Genomic DNA, 24,132 nt, shown 5'->3' on the forward strand with positions numbered 1-24,132 from the left:
GCTGTCTTAGCTTTGTAGCTTTGTAGTATAGTCTGAAGTCAAGGAGCCTGATTCTTCCAGCTCCGTTTTTATTTCTCAAGATTGCTTTGGCTATTTGGGGTCTTTTGTATTTCCATACAAATTGTGAAATTTTTTGTTCTAGTTCTGTGAAAAATGCCATTGGTAGTTTGATAGGGATTGCATTGAATCTGTAGATTGCTTTGGGTAGTATAGTCATTTTCACAATGTTGATTCTTCCAATCCAAGAACATGATATATCTCTCCATCTGTTTGTTTCATCATTAATTCCTTTCATCAGTGTCTTATAGTTTTCTGCATACAGGTCTTTTGTTTCCTTAGGTAGGTTTATTCCTAGGTATTTTATTCTTTTTGTTGCAATGGTGAATGGGATTGTTTGCTTAATTTCTCTTTCAGATTTTTCATCATTAGTATATAGGGATGCAAGAGATTTCTGTGCATTAATTTTGTATCCGGCTACTTTACCAAATTCATTAATTAGCTCTAGTAGTTTTCTGGTGGCATCTTTAGGAATCTCTGTGTATAGTATCATGTCATCTGCAAACAGTGACTGCTTTACTTCTTCTTTTCTGATTTGGATTCCTTTTATTTCTTTTTCTTCTCTGATTGCTGTGGCTAAAATTTCCAAAACTATGTTGAATAATAGTGGTGAGAGTGGGCAACGTTGTCTTGTTCCTGACCTTAGGGGAAATGGTTTCAGTTTTTCACCATTGAGGACGATGTTGGCTGTGGGTTTGTCATATATGGCCTTTATTGTGTGGAGGCGAGTTCCCTCTATGCCTACTTTCTGGAGGGTTTTTACCATAAATGGGTGTTGAATTTTGTCAGAAGCTTTTGCTGCATTTATTGAGTTGATCATATGGTTTTTCTCCTTCAGTTGGTTAGTATGGTGTATCACATTGATTGATTTGCATATATTGAAGAATCCTTGCATTCCTGGGTAAACCCCACTTGATCATGGTGTATGATCCTTTTAATGTACTGTTGGATTCTGTTTGCTATTGTTGAGGATTTTTGCATCTATGTTCATCAGTGATATTGGCCTGTAGTTTTCTTTCTTTGTGACATCTTTGTCTGGTTTTGGTATCAGGGTGATCGTGGCCTTGTAGAATGAGTTTGGGTGTGGTCCTCCCTCTGCAATTTTTTGGAAGAGTTTGAGACGGATAGATATTAACTCTTCTCTAAATGTTTGGTAGAATTCGCCTGTGAAGCCATCTGGTCCTGGACTTTGGTTTGTTGGAAGATTTTTAATTACAGTTTCAACTTCATTACCTGTGATTGGTCTGTTTATGTTTTCTAATTCTTCCTGGTTCAATCTTGGAAGGTTGTACTTTTCCAAGAATTTTTCCATTTCTTCCAGATTGTCCATTTTATTGGCATATATTGCTTGTAGTAGTCTCTTGTGATCTTTTGTATTTCTGTGGTGTTAGTTGTAATCTCTCCTTTTTCATTTCTACTTTTATTGATTTGAGTCCTCTCCCTTTTTTTCTTGATGAGTCTGGCTGAAGGTGTATCAATTTTTTTTATCTTCTCAAAGAACCAGCTTTTAGTTTTATTGATCTTTGCTGTTGTTTTCTTTGTTTCTATTTCATTTACTTCTGCCCTGATCTTTATGATTTATTTCCTTCTACTAACTTTGGGTTTTCATTGTTCTTCTTTTTCTAGTTGCTTTAGGTGTAATGTTAGATTGTTTATTTGAGATTTTTCTTGTTTCTTGAGGTGAGCTTGAATTGCTATGAACTTATGTCTTCGAACTGCTTTTGCTGCGTCCCATAGGTTTTGGATCATTGTGCTTTCATTGTCATTTGTTTCTAGATGTTTTTTGATTTCCTCTTTGATTTCTTCAGTGAGCTCTTGATTGTTTAGTAGTGCACTGTTTAGCCTCCGTGTATTTGTGATTTTTACTGTTTTTTTCCTGTAATTGATTTCTAATCTCATAACGTGGTTGGAAAAGATGCTTGATCTGATTTTAGTTTTCTTAAATTTTCCAAGGCTTGATTTGTGACCCAAGATGTGATCTATTCTGGAGAACGTTCCATGTGCACTTGAGAAGAAAGTGTATTCTTCTGCTTTTAGGTGGGATGTCCTAAAAATATCAGTTAAGTCTATCTGGTGTATTGTGTCATTTATGGCTTGTGTTTCCTTATTTATTTTCTGTCTGGATGATTTGTCTATTGGTATAAGTGGGGTGTTAAAGTCACCCACTATTATTGTGTTACTTTCGATTTCTCCTTTTATGGCTGTTAGCATTTGCCTTATGTATTGAGGTGTTCCTATGCTGGGTGCATAAATATTTACAATTGTTATGTTTTCTTCTTGGATCGATCCCTTGATCATTATGTAGTGTCCTTCCTTATCTTTTATAACTGTCTTTATTTTAAAGTCTATTTTGTGTGTTATGAGTATTGCTACTCCAGCTTTCTTTTGATTTCCATTTGCATGGAATATCTTTTTCCATCCCCTCACTTTCAGTCTGTATGTGCCACTAGGTCTGAAGTGGGTTTCTTGTAGACAGCATATATAAGGGTCTTGTTTTTGTATCCATTCAGCGAGCCTGTGTCTTTTGGTTGGAGCATTCAATCCATTTACATTCTTGGTGATTATTGATACGTATGTTCCTATTACCATTTTCTTAGTTGATTTGAGTTTGTTTTTGCAGGTCTTTTTCTTCTCTTGTGTTTCCCGCTTAGAGAAGTTCCCTTAGCATTTGTTGTAAAGCTGGTTTGGTGGTGCTGAATTCTCATAGCTTTTGCTTGTCTGTGAAGCTTTTGGTTTCTCCATCGAATCTGAATAAGATCCCTGCTGAGTAGAGTAATCTTGGTTGTAGGTTTTTCCCTTTCATCACTTTAAATATGTCCTGCCATTCCCTTCTGGCTGGCAGAGTTTCTGCTGAAAGATCAGCTGTTAACTTTATGGGGATTCCCTTGTATGTTATTTGTTGCTTTTCCCTTGCTGCTTTTAATATTTTTTCTTTGTATTTACTTTTTGATAGTTTGATTAATATGTGTCTCGGTGTGTTTCTCTTTGGTTTTATCCTGTATGGGACTCTCTGCCCTTCCTGGAATTGATTGACTATTTCCTTTTCCATGTTAGGGAAGTTTTCGACTATAATCTCTTTAAATATTTTCTCAGACTCTTTCTTTTTCTCTTCTTCTTCTGGAACCCCTATAATTAGAATGTTGGTGAGCTTAAAGTTGTCCGAGAGGTCTCTGAGACTGTCCTCAATTCTTTTCATTCTTTTTTCTTTATTCTGGTCTGTGCCAGTTATTTCCACTATTTTATCTTCCAGGTCACTTATCTGTTCTTCTGCCCCAGTTATTCTGCTATTGATTCCTTCTAGAGTATTTTTAATTTCAGTTATTGTGTTGTTCATCACTGTTTGTTTACTCTTTAGTTCTTCTAGATCCTTGTTCAGTGTTTCTTGTATTTTCTCCATTCTGTTTCTGAGATTTTGAATCATCTTTACTATCATTACTCTGAATTCTTTTTCAGGTAGGTTGCCTATTTTGTGTTCATTTACTTGGTCTTTTAGGTTTTTACTTTGCTCCCTCGTCTGTAACATATTTTTGTATCATTTCATTTTTTTTTTTTTTTTTTGATGGGTGGTTCTGTATTCCTGCCTTACTGGTTGTTTGGCCTGAGGCATCCAGCTGTGGAGTTTACAGGCAGTTGGATACAGCTGGGTCTTGGTGCCGAGATGAGGACCTCTGGGAGGGCTCACTCTGATTAATATTCCCTGGGGTCTGAGGTTCTCTGTTAGTCCAGCGGTTTGGACTTGGAGCTCCCACCACAGGAGCTCAGGCCCGACCTCCAGCCTGGGAACCAAGATCCTGCAAGCCACGTGGTAAGGCAAAAAGGAAAAAAAAAAAAGGAAAAAGAAGCAGGACAATAACAAAGAATAAAAAACAAAATAAAATTAGAAAGCTAAAAAATATATTAGGAAAAATAAAAATATAATTGAAACAAGTGCAGTAAGGTAAAACAAAACCACAGCAGAGAAAAGAAACCAAAAGGGGAACAAGCCAAAAGGAGCAGAACAGAGGGGCTTCCCTGGTGGCGCAGTGGTTGAGAGTCCGCCTGCCAATGCAGGGGACACAGACTGGGTTTGTGCCCCGGTCTGGGAAGATCCCACATGCCGCGGAGCAGCTGGGCCCGTGAGCCATGGCCGCTGAGGCTGCGCATTCGGAACCTGTGCTCTGCAACGGGAGAGGCCACAACAGTGAGAGGCCCGCGTACTGCAAAAAAAAAAAAATAAAATAAGGAGCAGAACAGTAACAAAGTATAAAGAATAAAATCAGAAAAATAAAAGATTTATTAGAAAAAATAAAAATATAAATGAATAAATAACAATGAGTCAATAACAAGGTAAAACAGATTCCCAATCTAAAAGAGGAAAAAAGAAAAAAAGAAAAAACAAAAAACCTTGGCTATGGGGCAGAGTTTAGGCAGAGGTGGAACTTAGGGGTGGGGTTTAGGGTGAGGCGGGACCTAGGTAGGGGTGGGGGATGGGGTGGGGGGGTCAGCCTAGGCTCAGGACCCATGCAGCCAGAAAAGGCCTTGGGGGCAGGGCCTAGGCGGGTGATGTTCAAGTTTAGGGCAGGGCCTCTGCTTAGGACTGGCCCAGAAGCAGAGAGGCAGCATGTCTAAAGGGCTGCCTCCCGAGTGTGGAGTTCTGTGGAGTTCTGGAGTTTGGAGATAAAGTCCTGGGTGAGGGTGTGTGGGTGGGGTTTAGGCCCAGTGCGTTTGGAGGGGGTCTCAGAGTGGGTCTCCGAGTGTAGAGGTGGGGCCCTGGGTGGGGATGTAGAGGCGGGGCCTGGGCACTTGGGCAGCAGGAGGGAGGCTCGAAGGGCAGAAGATTAGGCCCGAGAGCCCAATGGGCTCCCTGGTTCCTAAGTGGACAGGGAAAGCGCTGGCCATGTTCCCTTCTGCTCCTTTGTGTCCCCCCATGTCTCCCCCGTGGTCTCCCCTGTTGCTGCTGGACCCCTAACTGTGGGTGGGTCCTGCTGGGTGTAGGAAGTCCTCCCCTCCCTCAGCCACCCCTCAGGGGTGCCAGTCTCATAGGTCCAGCCTTTACTTTTGTTCCCCCTTCCCTCCCTCCCACTCCCTCAGGATCCACCCGTCTGGAGGGGGCCTTGGTGGGCAGAGGATCAGGCCCGGCTTCTCAGCAGGCTCCTGGGGGCCCAAGTGGGCAGGGGAAACCTGGCCACTCTCCCTTTTGCTCCTCTGCCCTCCCAATGGTCCCCCAATTTACCCCTTTGGGCATGGGATCCCTTCCCCTCCCTCAGCTGCCCCTCAGGGACGCCAGTCCCGTCAAGCCTCCACTTCTCTTCCCCCCTCACTCCTCCCCATGCCCCACATCCTACCGGGTTGCTGGGGGTACCTCCCGTCCCCTTAGGTGTCCATGGTCCCTCACGGGTGCCTGGTGGGTGCCCTAGTTGTGTGGAGACACAAATTCCACATCCTCCTAGTCCGCCATCTTGACTCCTCTCACAGTTAACATTTTTTAAGTGTTGAACTAAAGCATAAACATAGATGTTGCCAGACCCAAGACTGGAAAATCGTAGTATCTTTAGACATAGGGAGTGAAGTCACAGCTGGAACCAACTTCTTTTTGTGTTTTTCTATAAAAAAGGTTGGAAGATTTCAAAAATATATCCCCAAAGTGGGAGACTGTGAGCTCTAGGGGCACACATATTATGCTAAATTGGCATTGCAAATTATGAGCAAATTGGCAAAGAACTTATTGTAATCAATTAATTCTTCAATTAAGTTCTTTATTTGTAGGTAGGGGTCTGTGCAGTAAACAGGAGTAACAAGACATGACTGCAAGGGCAACCTACATGTAACTATAGTATACAGACTTTTTTTGTTGTTTGAACAGAGAGGTGTGGCATATCTTAAATTAATCCCCCTTGCTTGGTGACAGTACTCTCAGGGTAGGTACTTAAGCTGTTCAGGTGATCAGATAATTTATGGAGAGGATACTAAACAAGGCTTGCAGGCAGGGCTAGAAAACGGTGCTTCATATGATTTCCAGCAGATTGGGCCATGTGAAATGTGTGATTTATTGTTGCCTATGACTCCTACTAACACTGCAGTGAGTTCTTAGCCTGTCTTACCCCTTCCGTCTCCCCACTCTGCTGCAGGGCTGGGTCCAAGCTGTTTACAGTCTGGGAGTGATGGGGTAGAAGGGAACCACTCTACTGGTGATAAAGTAGGATGATTTGCTTCTTTAGATCAGGAAATGTGGAAGCACATTTGTCCTATGAAGTTGGAGGACTAAGGAAGGCACATTCTTTACCATTAAAAGTAGGAAAATGTAAACTCTGATTTTGTTTTAAGAGTTAAGGAAAAGGGAGAGAGAATCATTTGATATGAATGTGAAAGTTTGGGACAAGCAGGAGCACAGGAGTACAATAACTGGCCTGTAGAGGGTGTGGTCAAAGTCAGTATGACATTTCTGAGTAATTATTTCCTGAATTTTGTGCACATGTTTCCAGTTCTGTTGAAATCCAAGATCTATCAACAAAGTTGTAAATAAAGTCTGTCTTAGTACTGCATTGGTGGTTTTTCACATCCATAAATTTTTCTTTCCAGGTTTATGTGGTATTTTGAGTGGTTGAATTAAGTTCAATGTCTAAACTTTTACGATATAACTTGATACATAAAAGTAAAAGGGGTTCTGTATATTTCAATATTATATTTTCTCAAATTGTTTTATTTTTAAAATAGTGAGAATAAAGGAATATTATGTATTAACATGGCAAAGAATGTTTTAATAAATGTTAAACTAATATCTCAGCTGAACATTAATAACTTACATAGGTTAGTTACCTAATGGGAACACCATTTCAAGATGCCAAACTTAGTAATATTGAGATGTACAATTAGTGTGAGAAAAACGTATCCATTTAAATGGAAAAAATTAGTGGCCTATTAGCAAATGCATGAACAGCAAGTTACAGTTTTAGCAGGTAGAGTGAGCTAATGTGAACTAAGTCATTTTCAAAGCAAGTTTTAATATTTCCCTTTTTATATTCCAGAAATAAGAAGACACGCACTGAGTATACTTAAAAAGACCTCGTAAATTCATCTTTTCAGAACAAACAACTCTGTTCTTTATACTGGTGGATGCCCTCTGAGAACAGTATATTTACCTTTTCAGATAGTTAGTTTCTCTTCCTAAAAGGGAATCTGGAGTAAATTACACTTTGTACAAGTTACCTCTTTTGAGACTAGTTGCTATTTTGTTCATATATCACCTTGTTCATCCTCCTTCTGCTCTTTGTGACACCAATCAACCTTTTTCTAAGGAGCTACCAAATTAATTTCTTTTATGTAATGAAAGCAGTGGGTTCTCATTTTAAGTTTGTCTGCATCAGTGGAACAATAGCCACAAGTCAGAGATGTTCTCTATAATTCTCACTGCCATATAGCCTAGGAGCTTCTTCAGCTCTTAAACAGAATTCCCCGTATAGCCTGTCTGTCAGATGTTGTGTATGGAACACAGGATTAGGAGGTGTCCTACCATCCTACCTCCATTTCAGATCTAAACCTCAATGCCATCTTAAAAGATACAGCCAAATTTGAGTCGCAGAGCATTTGTTACTTTCAAAGTAGTTAAAAAAAAATCTTTTTTTTTTTTTGCGGTACGTGGGCCTCTCACTGCTGTGGCCTCTCCCGTTGCGGAGCACAGTCTCCGGACGCGCAGGCTCAGCGGCCATGGCTCATGGGCCCAGCTGCTCTGCAGCATGTGGGATCTTCCCGGACCGGGGCATGAACCCGTGTCCCCTGCATCCGCAGGCAGACTCTCAACCACTGCGCCACCAGGGAAGCCCCCCCCCCCAAATCTTTGAAAATAGCAGCCACCAATTTTCCTGACTAATGACTCACCTTTTAAGCCAACTTTAATAAACTCACATTTAAATTAAACAGACCTGATGACCAAAAGGAAAACTTTATTATTTTAAGAAGTTAGCTTCTATTATTATAGTTAGCATCTCACCCCAAGGTGACAATTTCAGAGCATGGAAATAGTTCGCTTGTAATGAATTCCAAAATCAATTACCAATGTCTTATTAATTTGTTATAAATGGCTCAATTTGCTAAATAAATTCAGGAAACGGCTTCTCAGTACTGACTACCTAATCTTACTTTTGATTTTTTTAATTCTCTTGTATTCATTTAGACTGTAATGAAAAGACTGCAGTTGGGAACTGGTTATTAAGATCATTAAACAATCTTGGGATATAAGTGAGCATAGTCCATACCACGTGCTCTTGTGGCCTTCCAGAGCAGGGTAGCCACTGTATTTGGATAGCTTATTATCCCAACATTTTATGCTTGGTTTTTCTGTCTATGGCCGTTATCTCATAACCTCATTTCCCTCCCTCGTCCATTCCAACCCTATGGCCATGCTTTGCTAGGCAGCAGCAGCCGGATTTGACTTCATTCACATTGATTCTAACTTGTGTTCTGTTCCCTTCTTTTGGGGCCTTTTCTCCATTAGGACATATAGACAGTCAAATTTACCTTTACTCTTTGATCCTGCAGAAATTTTGCTAAAATTTGGTAGTTTCAATCATCTTGGCTTTTTAATTAAAAATAAATATTTTATTTGTTAGACCTGGTTTTTTCCTTACTACAGACCTTTTCAGTGTCTCCTGAGTCATGCCACATAGTTACATTCTGCTGTGACTATGCATGTCTTAGCTTGAAGGACCAAACCATCAGGGTATGTGCTGGTGAACTCCTGAGCCTGGGGTTGCTAAGGTGGTGAATCTGTACTTAAGCACAGAGCCATCCTCTGGGGACACATTTTACAACATTATGCTCTATTTAGGCAATTTTAGGCTGGACTCTACAGATTTGGGACATGCCCTGGAGAACCAGGAGGTCCATAAGAACTCGTATCTGTTCCAGGGCTCAGTCATTTTATCCATTGGAATGATAGACTAGTGTGCTACCACTGACTAATGTGTTTTCACAGTTCAAAATGCTTCACAGTATTTCCAGGTTTTATGAAGTTTAATGAGAGACAAAATGTGCTGATGGAATCTAGCTTCTTAATGCAGTAATATTTTCCTTCCAGTCTTCAGATATATTTAGATTTACTAAAAACTCATTAATGTTGGCAGGTCATTAGAAGTTAACATTTCCCATTGCAGTGATCTTCAGTTTAGATTGTAATAGTGTTTGTTTCCATTAATGATCCAGTTAATTATCACAATATATGTGGTTGAGGTGTGGGAATTAGGAGCTCTAGCTGATCGTATTTTCTTCTCCTGAGGAGTAAGCAGTAATGTCACAGCCCCTTCACACATTTCAGGCAGATCATACATATGGTTATAAAGCCAAATTGCTTTTTTCCAACTTAAAATTTATAGTTATTCTATACTGAAGATTGGACTGACAGTATGGATTTGGACATTCTAAAGACACCAGATCAGATAAATTCTCTAAGGGAGAAGGTAAAAGAGATCTTGGAAGAAATCCCTAGAGTCTTTGCCATTTGTCCATGATGATTTCATTTAAAAGGTTTTTTTTTTTTTAAGTATGAGGAATAAAATATATCTCCATAGTTGTGTTTCCATATTTCTCTCAGCATGTTACTTCCCAAAAGTAATTTCTTAAAAACTCCTTAAGAAAATAACATAAAACTATCATAGAATCATAGAATATTAGAACCAGAAAATATCTGATTTACAATATTTGATCACAGCTATTCCATATAGCTTGAGATAGGATGTTGGGTATTTTTCAGTGGTTCTTGCATTTGTATTTCCTGGGATCAGGCTGCCTAAGGCACTGGGAATAACCTTATACCCTGTCAATTAGTATCAGTGCCTAGAACATAAAAGGTACTTACAAAATGTTTGCAGAATAGATGAATGAGAGAATGAATGGAAGGTAGGAAATATATACCAGATAGACTGAAGTGCTACTCTCTGCTCAGCATTATTATTACTTAATGATATGAAAACAAAGGGAGCATAATTACCTTTCAGTTTGTGAATGTACTAGGCTCCTAGTTCTATTTTTAGTTTTTTGAGAAACCACCATACTGTTCTCTATAGTGGCTGCACCAATTTACATTCCCACCAACAGTGTGTGAGGATTCCTTTTTCTCCACACCCTCACCAACATTTGTTTTTTGTGTTCTTTTTGATGATAGCCATTCTGACAGGTGTGAGGTGATATCTCATTGTGGTTTTAATTTTCATTTCTCTGATGATTAATGCTTGACCAACAGAAGGCACACACTTGATATATTTTCAAGATAATAAGTTTGAAAGGCTTTTGAAGAGTTAGGAATTCCGAACCCTTCAAATCTATTTATTATTTTAATGTTAGACCGGAGTCTTAGGTGTATGTATTTCTTGTCATAGCGTTTAGTGAAGGTTCCCCTAATCTCCTCTAAGCATTAACAGAGAGACTCAAGTCAGAAAGAAGTGAGGAATGAAGTTAAGAAAATAAGAGAAGAGTTTGGCCTTGAGGGTTGGTAGACAGAAGGGATAGCAAGAGTGAGAACATGGGGACAGTTAAATATGCAGCCTGATTTTCCCTCTCATGGCTTTAGCCTGGGTTGAAAGAGTTTGGGCAGTTGATGGGATATCAATGGCATGCGGCTCTTCCTTGCTCCCTTAATTGAGACTCATGGAGGAGACTGAGCAGAGAGATCCTGATCCGTGTAGAGAAGGGAGTAGGTTGGACACTAACGTGAGAGACAGTGAGGGTGAGTGACCCCAAAACAGGGGTTGAGAAAAGATCTCTAGGCCAGGGGACTGTATGGAGGCAGTAGGGAGAACCATGAGTCTGAAGCCAATAAGAATTGTGGGAAAGCTGAGTTGGCAAGAGGAAGAAGCCAATTTCTACTGGGAACAAAGTCCAAGCCAAAGGAATAGACCATAAATTTGCTGGCTGTAAATTGTAGCAACAGTGTCCAGGGCAGCAAACCATAACTTGGAGAACAGGGGACCTCAGTTCAGACACCAGCATTACCAGTGCCAGGATTGGCTGGGGGCCACTTCATCCCAACACCAGGAGAATGTAATACCTAAAATGGTTGTGACTTCACTGGGTGTTGGGCAAGAAGAGGCTCTTGTGATACAGAGTTTTTATCCAAATGGGAGAGTGAGCATTACTTGAAGGGACTGTTAGATGACCAGATTGGATGGGGGATCTCTCTATGTCTAGATCTCTATTATGTTTTTATCTAAACCCACTAGGTATTATGTGGAGAAAAAAGAAACAGGACAGATTAGTTTTAGACTAAATAAGGAACTTAAGATTTGGCTGCACATCTGAGTTTTAATGTCTGTTACATTTTATGAACATGTTTTCCTTGCTTGGCTTCAAGAGGAAAATATTGGCCTAGAAACTCTCCAAGGTCCCCTATAGCTTTAAATATTAAGGTTTCAGCCCATTTGCATTATTTATCAAACTCCCGCAGCAGCTTCCTTAGAGGTTTCCCTCTCAATGATCTTTCCTTCAATACTCTGTCTCCTGGATTGGAACAAGAACACTCTCCTAAATGCCTCTTTATTCATGCGATTTCCCTGCTCTGAAGCACACTGTCTTGGAACAGATTAAAACTCCTTTTAGGGATCTTAACATTGTCTGTTGCCTGTTTTGTTTGAGGCCCTTTGCAGGAACAAATGTATTTACCATATGTTGAAAACACTGGACTCTCCTGGTCTTGGTTTTCTTTTCTAAAAGGCAGCTCTGTCCTCCTTAAAGTTTTTGAGGTTCATGCTCAGAACTTCTGTTTCACACTGATGCAGCAGCTTTTGATTAGGCCCTCATTATAGTTTCCATTTCCTGGAAACAATACCTCAGTGATGTTAGACACACATTTTTATTTGCTGCAAAAAATACTGTAGGGGGTGATGTATGTAGTTCATTTTTCTGTAATTTTTCTTTAAATTCCTACACACCTGTAATTTGCAGGAACATGGATGCAAATAGATATTATCATACTAAGTGAAGTAAGTCAGAAAGAGAAAGCCTTGATTTTTATAATTTATTCTCCCTTTAAATATGTTCTATGCAGTTCTGCCCTTGGGAAGAAACTCAGGCAGGCCCTATAACATTTCTGGAAACTGTCCTCTGGTTATTTCAAGTCAAAGATCAGAGTTGTAGTTTAGTTGTTAAAATACCCAGTCTCTTGTACTTGTTAAAATTTCAATCTTGTTTTGTATTTGTGGCTCTCCTCTCCTAACATCAGCAGTACGCAGGCAGGTAGCTGGGGAGAAGATGGGGGTTATGGCCTGCTCCTTGCTTTTTCCTTTTTCTACTCCTTCTTCCTATCTCATCAACCACATTTTCTTTTTTTTTTTTTGCGGTATGCGGGCCTCTCACTGTTGTGGCCTCTCCCGTTGCAGAGCACAGGCTCTGGACGCGCAGGCTCAGCGGCCATGGCTCACGGGCCCAGCTGCTCCGCGGCATGTGGGATCTTCCCAGACCGGGGCACGAACGCTTGTCCCCTGCATCGGCAGGAGGACTCTCAACCACTGCGCCACCAGGGAAGCCCTCTTTTTTTTTTAATTCTATTTTTTTATTGAAGTATAGTTGATTTACAGAGCTGTGCCAATCCCTGCTGTGCAGCAAAGTGACTCAGTTTTACACATGTAGACATTCTTTTTTTTAATATTCTTTTCCATTATGGTTTATCACAGGATATTGAATACAGTTCCCTGTGCAGTACAGTAGGACCTTGTTGTTTATCCATTCTGTATGTAATAGTTTACATCTGCTATCCCACACTCCCAGTCCTTCCCTCCCCTACCCCCCTCCCCCTCAGTAACCACAAGTCTGTTCTCTATGTCTGTGAGTCTGTTTCTGTTTCATAGATAAGTTCATTTGTGTCATATTTTAGATTCCACATATAAGTGATATCATATGGTATTTGTCTTTCTCTTTCTGACTTACTTCACTTAGTATGATAATCTCTATTTGCATCCATGTTGCTGCAAATGGCATTATTTCATTCTTTTTTTTAAAATGTTGAGCCTTCTTTTAATTTATTTTTATTTTTGGCTGTGTTGGGTCTTCGTTTCTGGGCAAGGGCTTTCTCTAGTTGTGGCAAGCAGGGACCACTCTTCATCACGGTGCGCAGGCCTCTCACTGTCGTGGCCTCTCCTGTTGCAGAGCACAGGCTCCAAACGCGCAGGCTCAGTAGTTGTGGCTCACGGGCCCAGTTGCTCCGCGGCATGTGGGATCTTCCCAGACCAGGGCTCGAACCCATGTCCCTTGCATTAGCAGGCAGATTCTCAACCACTGCGCCACCAGGGAAGCCCTATTTCATTCTTTCTTTTATGACTGAGTAGTATTCCATTGTATATATACCACATCTTTATCCATTCTTCCATCGATGGACATTTAGGTTGTTTCCATGACGTGGCTATTGAGAATAGCTGCTATGAACATAGGAGTGCATATCTTTTTGAATTATAGTTTTGTCTGGGTATATGCCCAGGAGTGGAATTGCTGGGTCATGTAGTAATTCTATTTTTAGTTTTCTGAGGAACCTCCGCACTGTTTTCCATAATGGCTGTACCAACTTACATTCCCACCAACAGAGTAGGAGGGTTCCCTTTTCTCCACACCCTCTCCTGCATTTGTTGTTTGTAGACTTTTTAATGATGGCCATTCTGACTGGAGTGAGGTGGTAACTCATTGTAGTTTTGATTTGCATTTCTCTAATAATTGGTGATGTTGAACATCTTTTCATGTTCCTACTGGCCACCTGTATGTCTTTTTTGGAGAAATATCTATTAAGGTCTTCTGCCTATTTTTCAGTTGGGTTGTTTTTTTTGTTGTTGTTGAGTTATATGAGCTGTTTGTATATTTTGGAGATTGAGCCCTTGTCTGTCACATAATGTGCAAATATTTTCTCCCATTCCATAGGTTGTCTTTTCTTTTTTTTTTTTTTATGGTTTCCTTTGCTGTGCAAAAGCTTGTAAGTTTGATTAGGCCCCATTTGTTTATTTTTGTTTTTATTTCTGTTGCCTTGTGGTACTGACCTAAGAAAACATTGGTACGATTTATGTCAGAGAATGTTTTGCCTTTGCTCTCTTCTAGTAGTTTTATGGTGTCGTTTTTTTATGTTTAAGTCTGTAAGCCATTTTGAGTTTATTTTTGTGTGTGGTGTGAGGGTGTGTTCTAACTTTATTGATTTACATGCAGCTGTCCAACTTTCCCAGCACCACTTGCTGAAGAGACTGTCTTTTTCCCATTTTATATTCTTGCCTCCTTTGTTGAAGATTAATTGACCATAGGTGTGTGGCCAACCACATTTTCTGACCCTTCCAGCATGGGAATATTGGAAGGGAGAAGATGCATGGAGAACAGGAACATTCTTGTTAGTCTGCTCCTGGTGTGATAACCCAGAATTGCTGGTCTCTGGATTTGGTAGATATTTGAAGAAGCCTCTTATTCACAAAGATTTTCTTTTCTTTTTGGTTTTTCTGTGTTTCCCACATTACTAGGGATCTCTCACTTGCAGTTCTGTTAATGATGGCAAGTGCATTGTAATTCCAGCTGGTAGTTTACTACTTCATTAGCCCCTTAGACATCCTGAACAAACTCTGACTTTTGTCTAATGAAGTCAACTTGCTCCTTTTGGTGGCCCAATTTGGACAGTACCTAAGAGACCTTATGCGCATGCTTTCTCTCTTGTGTTGCGTGCTCGTGCATGCTTTGTCCCAAGAGACTTGGGGATTTTGGGCTGCCCAACGTAGCTCATCTTCTTTCTCTTCTGTTTAAGTAGCTAACTAGAACATCTTTTTATCCTTCAGATTCTCCAGGTGGGAGCAGTGTAGCAGGCCATCTTGTCCCTCAAACTACAAGAGACAAATAATAATTGAGCTTCCTAATTATTTTGAACTGGAGGTAGAGGGGGAACTATTCCCACTCTTTCACACTGTGGATTAATAGGGCTCAGCGAACACCAATAATTCTTTCAATAATTCCTCCTTATTTTTTTATTCTAGACTTTTTTGTACTTTCTATTTGGGCAAAAGGTTTAAGGATGGTTTTCTTTCATCTTTCTTTTTGCAAATCCTAATGGTGGTCTGTCACCTCACTTAGGGATATGATTTTTATTATCTTTGGGCCATTTTAACTCTTTCTTTCTTGCTTGCTTTCTTGTTTCATTTCCTTTTCTCTCTCTCTCTCTTTCTCCCCCCTTCTTTCCTTCCTATCTATCTATCTATCCAACTCTATCTATCCTTATTCTGTTTGTGCCACCATTTCCTCATTTTTAAAATGGGGATAATACTACTACGTACTTCATAAACATACTGTTAAGACAATGTGTTAATAAAAGGAGAATCTTAGAACAATTTTTAGCACATAGTGTTATATAAGAGTTTGCTATTTTATTATTAACAACATTATTATCGCATATAGTTTATGTATATCTAGACATCATTGAACCACATCAACAGGTGCAACCCTTGATGTGCCCCAGGGATGGTGCTAGTGCTAGAGCTGTAACATTTAGTTAAATATGGTTTCTTCCTTTTAGTGGTTCAATGTATGCCTAATATTTTCTTACTAAGTATTCATTTATTTATTAGAAAAATAATTGAGCATATATTTCCAGTGTACTGGTAATCAATACAATACAGTTCCTACTCTCATGTAAAGTTTAATTCATTCTCCATAGAATACAACATTCTCCATATATTGGGAGCTCAAAATGGTCTCTGGTGTGTGTGTGTGTATGAGTGTATATAATATGTTTTCACATATATATATATATGTTTTCTTTTGCATAAACAGATCCTGCCATGGACAGTGACATTTTTCTTTTGGAAATAAAATAATGTTTTATATTAAGGAAGTTACTTTCAAAATATAAGGATCATATAAAAAATTTAAATCTCAGACAGTTGTACCATATCCTAGCTTAAATGAATAAAACACGAGTTTCTGCCCATTTAATTTTATACTGTGTCTTAATGGTAGAAATAAATGAGAAGTCAGTGTTTCAATAGTCAGGATTTATTTAGGAAGGAACTTTCCACATATCTCCAACAAACCAGGCAGTTGAATACAATATTTAGTCATAGGTACAACTATTTTTTGCACCAATTTTTATTTACTTATTGTAAGCTCCTCACTTATATAGTAGGTATAGTACATTCAGTAAATTGTCATGACAATAGGCTTACCCCCCACTGCGATTATTGAGAGAGTAGAAGAGATAAAATGTTTCCATGTGGTATAAGTGTGGCTCTGAATGATTCTAACATTGGTCCTCTAAGCCTCTCATTTGTAATAATCCTATGTGTATTCAAATTATGAAAGTACCAAGCTTGGTGTCTGTTACTCATTGAGCCCTCTATAGCTTAGTAAATACTGACTTGACAGGGCATTTAGTGTATTCTTCTGCTTTCAAAGGATGTCGTATTATATTTTTATTTTAAAATAAAAATAATGTTTAAATGATTCTAAATTTTACAAAATGAGGACTTTCTACAGTATGCTATATTATTATATACAACTAAATATAAATAATACACATGGTGGGTTTTACTACTTTTCTTTAATTTCTCTTCCTAAAGAAACTGGAAAGAACCTTAATCACTGTATATGAGGAGCTATGATTTCCAATATGGTGGCTACCAACCACATGTAACTATTAAAATAGAAATTAAGTAAAATTAAAGTAAAATTAAGTAAAAGTAAAAATTAATGTTCTCAGGTGAACTAACAGTTAAGTGCCAATAGCCAAATGTGGCTAGTGACTATTATGTCAGATAGTCCATATATAGACCATTTATATAATCACAGACAATTCTGTTGGACAACTTAGTCATAGATTCTGTTCTGTATGTCCCACAAAAGGCTTGCTTCACCCACTTTGAGCTTGGATGCTTCAGCACCTTGATTGCTGAATTCTTAGTTTTTTCTTGTGCATTTTCTCAATGTTTTGTCTGTTAGGCTTTCTTTAAACCTAATATATTTCTTGCTTTTTATTAAATCAACCATATTGAGAAATAATTTACATATAATAAATACACCCATTTAAAATGATACTTTCAAAGAATTTTGGCTACCACAATTAAAAGATAAAACATTTTCTTCACATGAGAAAGTTCCTTTAAGTCCATTTGAAATCAACCACCACCCCAATTCCTGGCCCCAAACAATAACTGCTACACTTTCTGGTGCTATACATTAGTTTAGTCTGTTCTAAACTTTCACACATATGGCCTCATGTAGTTTATATTCTTTTGTGTCTGGCTTCCTTTTCTCAGTCTAATGTTTTTGAGTTTCTTCCATGCTGCTTGATTAATTTTTAAGTTTCTGAGTAACATTACATTTTCTGAATATATCAGTTTGCTTTTCCATTCTTTCATTTGTTATTTTCACCATGCATTCTTTTGGAAATTTTATGGGTTTAGCTTTTATGTTTAGGACTATGTGGATTTTAAATTATTTTTTGTGTATAGTCGTATGTAAGGAATAAGTTCATTTTTTTCCATATACATATTCAATTATTCCAGCACTTTTTGTAGAAGAGGCTTTCTTTTCTTTATTGGGACTTTTTTTATTGAGATCTTTGTCAAAAATAAATATACCATGAATGTAATCTGCATCAGTTACAATCCAACTTTGCTGTAAATTACTGTGTTATAATATGCTGAGAACAGCATCAGTCTAGTCAGTAGATGAAATTTTTAAAATGGACTTCTTTATAGGATAACTTTCTAAAACTTTGTTTTCCCATTGTAAACTGTGCTACTTAACATTTGCTAATTAACATCTTTAAGCATAAAATCTTAACCTGTTGGTGCTTTCTTTCTATGGGCTAGAGTCCCAGAAGTGGGATTGCTGAATCAAAGTTTATGTAAATTTTTAATTTTATTGGATGCAAAAATTCTAAATAAAATATTAGTAAACAGAATACTACATACCTCTAAAGAATAATACATCATGACTATGTAAAACTCATCCCAGGAATGCAAGCCTATTTTAATATTTACCAATTAAAAGAGGAAGGTATATAATTATATAGTAGATACTGAAAAACCTTGAATGAAAGACAGAAGTTATCCATAAAACATCTAAGTAAATAAGAACAGCAGGGTATCCTTAAATCAGATAACCGCTATTAGAAATAAATAGCAAACATTATTCTAAATGACAAAACATTATAGACATTTCTGTCACAATTAGAAAAAGGACAGAGATGACCAACATTTTATTAGAATTCAACATTGTTTTGGAAGTTCTCTAAAATGCAATAGGAAAAAAAATGAAATAACTAAAATAATGGAAGCAAAAACATAAAATGATTGTTTTCTCTTTCTTTTTTTGTCTATGATATCTTATTGTCCTTAGAAATTTCTGGAGACTAAATTATGTCCCCTCCTAAATTCATATGTTGAAGTCCTAACCCCCAACTTGACCTCTTTGGAGATAGAGCCTTTAAAGAGGTAATTAAGGTTAAAATAAGGTCATAAGAGTGAGACCCTAATCCAGTATAACTGGTATCCTTATAAGAAGAGGATATTAGGGCACAGACAACACAGCTGACCATGTGAAGACACAGCAAGAAAGCTTGGCTATCTTCTGCAAGCCAAGGAGAGAGGCCTTAGGAGAAAGCAACCCTTCTGACACCTTGATCTTGGACTTCTAGCTTCTGGAACTGTGAGAAAATTAATTTCTGTAGTTTAATCCACCTGGTCTGTCATATTTTGTTTTGGAAGGCTTAGAAAACGAATACAGAAAACCATGACATGCTCATCCTAGTAAAAATCTACAAATTAAAATAAGGGAATTTGGTTAGATGGCTGGTTAGAAAATAATTATAATGAACCAAAATTTTTCATTATGTTATATATAACCACTTCTAAATGGAAATTAGAAAAAAAAATTCATAAATATAATTAACTATATGGTAAAGATAAGATTTTAGTATCTTGATCTTTAACTACTGTGTAAACATTGGCTATCATTTCATTTGTTTATGACTGTCTTAAAGGGAAATTCTTTGGCTTCAACACAAAAACACTGACCTTTATACCACCTTCTGTTTATTGCTGGCCTGACAATATCAGGCATGTACATAATTGTTTATTTAGCTTATTGAAAGGAAAAGTTTAAATTACTCAGAATATTAATTGTTGAGTAGTTATTTATTCAAGTTATGTTTAATAAATGTGAAAAAATATTGAACATCAGCAGAAAATTCTTGCATAATACCATTTCATTTCACTAAATTTCAACAAACATGGTTTCTAAAAAACAATCTGAAAGTAAATAATTTATATTATAGCCTAATTTAATTATCCAGTAACACACATAATAAGAGCTTATTTTTCAAATCAGTTTTACTAAAAATAAAAATCATATTATAGTACTCTTCTAGTTTTAATCTCAACTTTGAATTTTACTTAAAGGCTGTTTGAGGTAGGAAAGATATGTCATTTTACAAATTTATTCAAGTGATAGAAAGAATACAATTTTATTTCAAGTTTTCTCATTCAATCTTCTCTTCTGAAATTACTATACCATCTTTTACATATATAGAAGAATGTAGAAGATACCTTAACTATTTATTATTTTTAAGATCATGTACTATTCCATCTTCTATAATGCTTTCATGATTTTAAGTAAAATGTTATAGAATTATTACTTTATTGTTCACAGAATTGATAATACTATTTATAAACATTTAAGCAATCCAGAAATATACAAGAGGTAACTCATTTGATTTTCTGCCCGGAAGTGTGGATTTATTCATAACTGAATTCCCGTATTTAATATGGAAAAATCATCAGATGTCATAAATATATATATATATAAATTATAGCAAGATCTATATTATTTGTGCTTTTATTATTTTAAAAATTAATTCTAGCTTTTAAAATGGAATATACCATTATGCTTTTCATTTAAAAATTAAGGCCAAAAAAGGGGCAAATTTCTCTTGTTTTTTAACATGATTTTTTCTACTGTGTTGATCATTTATACTGTTAGGTTTCAATTCTGATTTGCTTTAAATCTTTTTTTTTCTTTGCATTCTAACAACATTCTTTTTTTTTTTAATTGAAGTATAGTTGATTTACGGTTCTGTGTTAGTTTCTGGTGTACAGCAAAGTGATTCATATATATTTTTATATATATATATATATATATATATATATTCTTTTCTATTGTGGTTTATTACAGGATATTGAATATAGTTCCCTGTGCTATACAGTAGGGCTTTGTTGTTTATCTATTTTATATATAGTAGATTGTATCTGCTAATCCCAAACTCCTAATTTATCCCTTCCCCACCCCCTTTCCTCTCTGGTAACCATAAGTTTCCAACAACATTCTTGATTCTATGAAGCAGTAAGCATATGAACGAACCAGTAAACATATGCCTAGTTTTTAATGCACTATATGATCAAGCCATTTTGCAAAACTCTGTTGCCAGGATTGTTCCCACCCCACTGATTCTAACACTGCATGATTTGCTTTAAATCTTTGTAACTTTTAATCTTATTTTTACTGAGCTTATTTTTAAAATTTTGTATTATGAAGCTTAAAATAGTTTATTATTTTTATTTTTTAGCTAATGTAAAGGTAAGGAGGAAGAGTTTTGTGTGACAATTTTTAACTTAAGCACAGTGCACATTCCAAGTAAGATCCTCTTTTTTACCCTAGTAGGTTCTGGAACAGCTCATTTACCTTCCCGAGATCCCATTATCTCATTCCATTTATCATTGACATTCCTAGAATATTTCATGTGAACAATTCTGAAAACCCACAGGCTAAATTCCTTGCAATAATGACGATCACTGCTTATGTGAATAGCATTTTTAACTGCTGAGACTGTTTCTTTCACAATTTGTTATGGTTCCCTTTAAGAGGAGTGACATATTCTAAAATCCATAAAGAACTAGTGAATATTGAACAAATCAGATTAAATAAATGACTATATAAATACTGAGGAAGTAGATTGGAGATTCCATTAAGGGAAGACTCTTAACATAATGCCAGAGATTTAATTTTAACAAAAACCTTGATCTTATTTACCTTTCCGGAGAGAGTTAGAATGTAGGGTCTCCCAACTCCTTCCAGTATTAATGTGCAAAGCAGAGTAAGGATGATTGTCAATATGGTATGCTAGAAAGACCATATATAAGCTTGGAGTTACCAACCTCAGATTGAATATTGGCTTTGTCACTTATTATGAAAACCTGGGCAAGTTATCTAACATCTTAGACCCTTGGTTTCTTCATGTTTATAATATGAACATGAATTTGTAAGAATTACATGAAATAATGTCTGTAAAGTACCAAAGACATGAAAAGCATTCAGTATCAGCTACCATTTCTTCAGCTGGAGTAAGTCTCAAATATCTCTTTCAAGAAAAATTTGTTTTGCCTTACGTACCTCTGTACCCTGACTCTCTATAGCCTTTAATAACGAGATGCCAACTTTACATTTTGACAGTTCAGTTACCAGAGGCTAAGGATCCCCTTTCATCCAGCCATAAAAAATACCTGCAGAAAGCGAAATTGACATTGCTTCAGCAGATAAATATACTGTTATTATAAGAAAAGTTATTATCATCAGAGGAAGGAATTTTGCCCTGAGGGTTTTCAGAGTCATTCAAATTAAATATTTTAGGAATTTCAGTGAAACCGCAGCCTTGAATCATTTACTCCTCATCTTTTATCAAAAGTAGTGTCTAAAATTGACACATATGAGAAATTATTTAAAGGCTGTGTAATCCATCTACACACTAGTCCTTGAGACCTATGGGTGGGCTTCAAGGGGTCAATGAACTCCTTGAAATTGTATACAAAGGCGGGTGTGCATGTGCATTTTTGTGCTGAGAGTACTGTAGTACTCAGCAGATTTGTAAAATGGTTCAAAGCTCAAATAGGATTAAGAACCACATTCCTAGATACTCTGACAACTGTCTTTGGAGAAATTGGGTTACAGGAAGATTATATTTTGGACCATATTAACTTAGCCTGATGTATAATCATCTTTACTGAGTTTTGTTTTAATAATATGCCTGTAAAATTTAATAAAATAAATAATAGTCATATATTTTTTTCTAGCACATACTATAAACATAATTGTTGAGGGTGAAGTTTACTTTCCACTTAATATCTCATATTTCATACATGAAAGTTTCAATGAGAACTTTCAGAGTTCAGTGACAGAAAAATCTTTGCTTACTCTTAGTATCTATCATGTTAGTTTCTTTTCCTTTTTAAATAATAAGTAGATTACTCATTTTATCTTTCATTTTTACCTTACCTTTCAGGCAACTAAAAATTAGAATTTAAACTAAATGACAGCATCTACATTGCTTTATTCTGTAATGACGTATGATTCTTTTAAATAAACAATCTCTCACTGTGGTATTTGCCACTTCTAGGGACGAGGAGATAGTGGAGAGATTATGATAGGTAAATACAGAAGCTGCAAGGTTGTCACTTTTGAGTGAGCCTTGTAAAAATAGCACAATGAAGAATTTGGTAAGGGAGCAGTGAGACTAGTGTGGACCCAAGAAAGGCTCTTGATTATAAACTGAATTCACTTTAGGTTAGTGTATGATTTGTTCAAATGTTCATTTATTCTTTCAGAATATATTTTCGGAGTTTCTACTTTGTGTTACTATTCAAGGAATGAGACACAAACATGAAAATATCAGTGTTTCCTGTCTTCGAGGATCATATATGTAGTTTATGGAAGATTAGTAATAACATCATGACCCAGTGAGTGCAACATAACTCTGTACAAAGTGCTCTAAGAACACTGGGGTGAGAATGATTGACACGCCCAAGTTCAGAGAAGCCTTTAGAGGAGCTAATTTTTGCCTGGTCTTGACAAGTAGGTAGGAATTGTAAAGCAAAGGAAGGAAGGGCATTGAGGGCAATAGGAATGACTTTCAAATATCTAGGAATGTAAAAAAACCATACTATGCTTGGGTACAGTCCAGCATGGCTGTTATGTAACATGTATTCTGGTGGGCACATTGTAGAAAGTAAGGGCAGATATGACTGAAGAGTTGGGAACAGACTGCAAAGGGTCTTGATCATTTTAAGGTGTTTGAACTTTGTTCTGTAAGATAAGATGAACCTCAGTCTCATAGTCACTCATTCAATTAATTGATGAGGTGCATATGAAGTATATTTCATAATTTTAACATAACATAATAATAGTAATAAGAACTACTTATTTTAAAAATCTAGCATCTTTTCTACCACTTCTCTAGTTACTGTGGTGGCACCTCGTACAACTTGTAAAGTGGGACAATATGCCCTTGTCTTGCCTTATGGATGACTGCTTGTTACTTTACATATTTCAAATGGATATAAGTGCTTTACCTGTTTTAGTGATTACCAGAGGAAAATGGAACATTTATTCCAATATTTAGTCCATTTAAACTGAGAACTTCTAACTTAGGATTTTCATAACTGCATAGATAATATAAATTCAGAATTATAATAGCCTTTTTATACCAGAGAATACAAATATGCTTATACATATTCCTGTGCCAATATTTACAGAGTAGTAGTGGTTGCTTGAAACATTGTTTTGAAATAGGTACTGGGCTGCATATCAGTGCAGAGGGAAAGAGCACTATAATTGATTAGCAATATCTTCTATGTGCCAGAAAAGGGAAGTTTCAGCCAAATTTTTGCTATCCATGGTTATTGTACTTTGGAGGACAAGCTGTCACTATTTATGGGGAGTGAACCCAAAGTGGCAGAATAGGAAAACCCTGAACTCACCTCCTCCCATGGGCACACCAAAATTACAACTATTTACAGAGCAAGTATCTGTAAGACCTGAAGACAAGAAGAAAAGATTTTTTTTGTAACTAAAGGTATAAAGAAGGAGCCACAATGCAGCAGGTAGGAGGGGCAGAGGCACGGTATAATCAGCACCCATGCTCACAGGTTGGTGACCCACAAATGAGAAGAATATCACAACTGTAGAGGTCTACCCCAAGGAGTTCCAAGGTCTACATTGGGCTCTCCAAGTAAGACAAGCCTCCAGAATGTTTGACTTTGAAAACCAGGTTTACAATTGGTGAAGCTGTGGGGATATAGGAAACAAACTCCACTCTTAAAGGGTGCACCC

General features: G+C 37.1%; 1 long non-coding RNA gene across 2 annotated transcripts in view; it reads left to right on the forward strand.

Annotated features, from left to right (window-relative positions):
• The window catches only part of LOC113630578 (uncharacterized), a 118,864-nt gene that overhangs the window by 29,578 nt on the left and 65,154 nt on the right, over positions 1-24,132 (forward strand). Inside the window, exon 3 of one of the 2 annotated variants that reach the window (XR_003437018.1) lies at positions 7,062-7,709. The exons of the other annotated variant lie outside the window; for it this stretch is intronic. This is a non-coding gene — a long non-coding RNA (uncharacterized LOC113630578). Of the gene's footprint in view, positions 1-7,061; positions 7,710-24,132 lie in introns of those variants that run through there. 2 annotated transcript variants of the gene reach the window in all.

This window comes from Aethalodelphis obliquidens, unplaced genomic scaffold, assembly GCF_003676395.1.
Source record: "Aethalodelphis obliquidens isolate GAN/ISIS:26980383/991018 unplaced genomic scaffold, ASM367639v1 scaffold2, whole genome shotgun sequence".
NCBI lineage: Eukaryota > Metazoa > Chordata > Mammalia > Artiodactyla > Delphinidae > Aethalodelphis > Aethalodelphis obliquidens.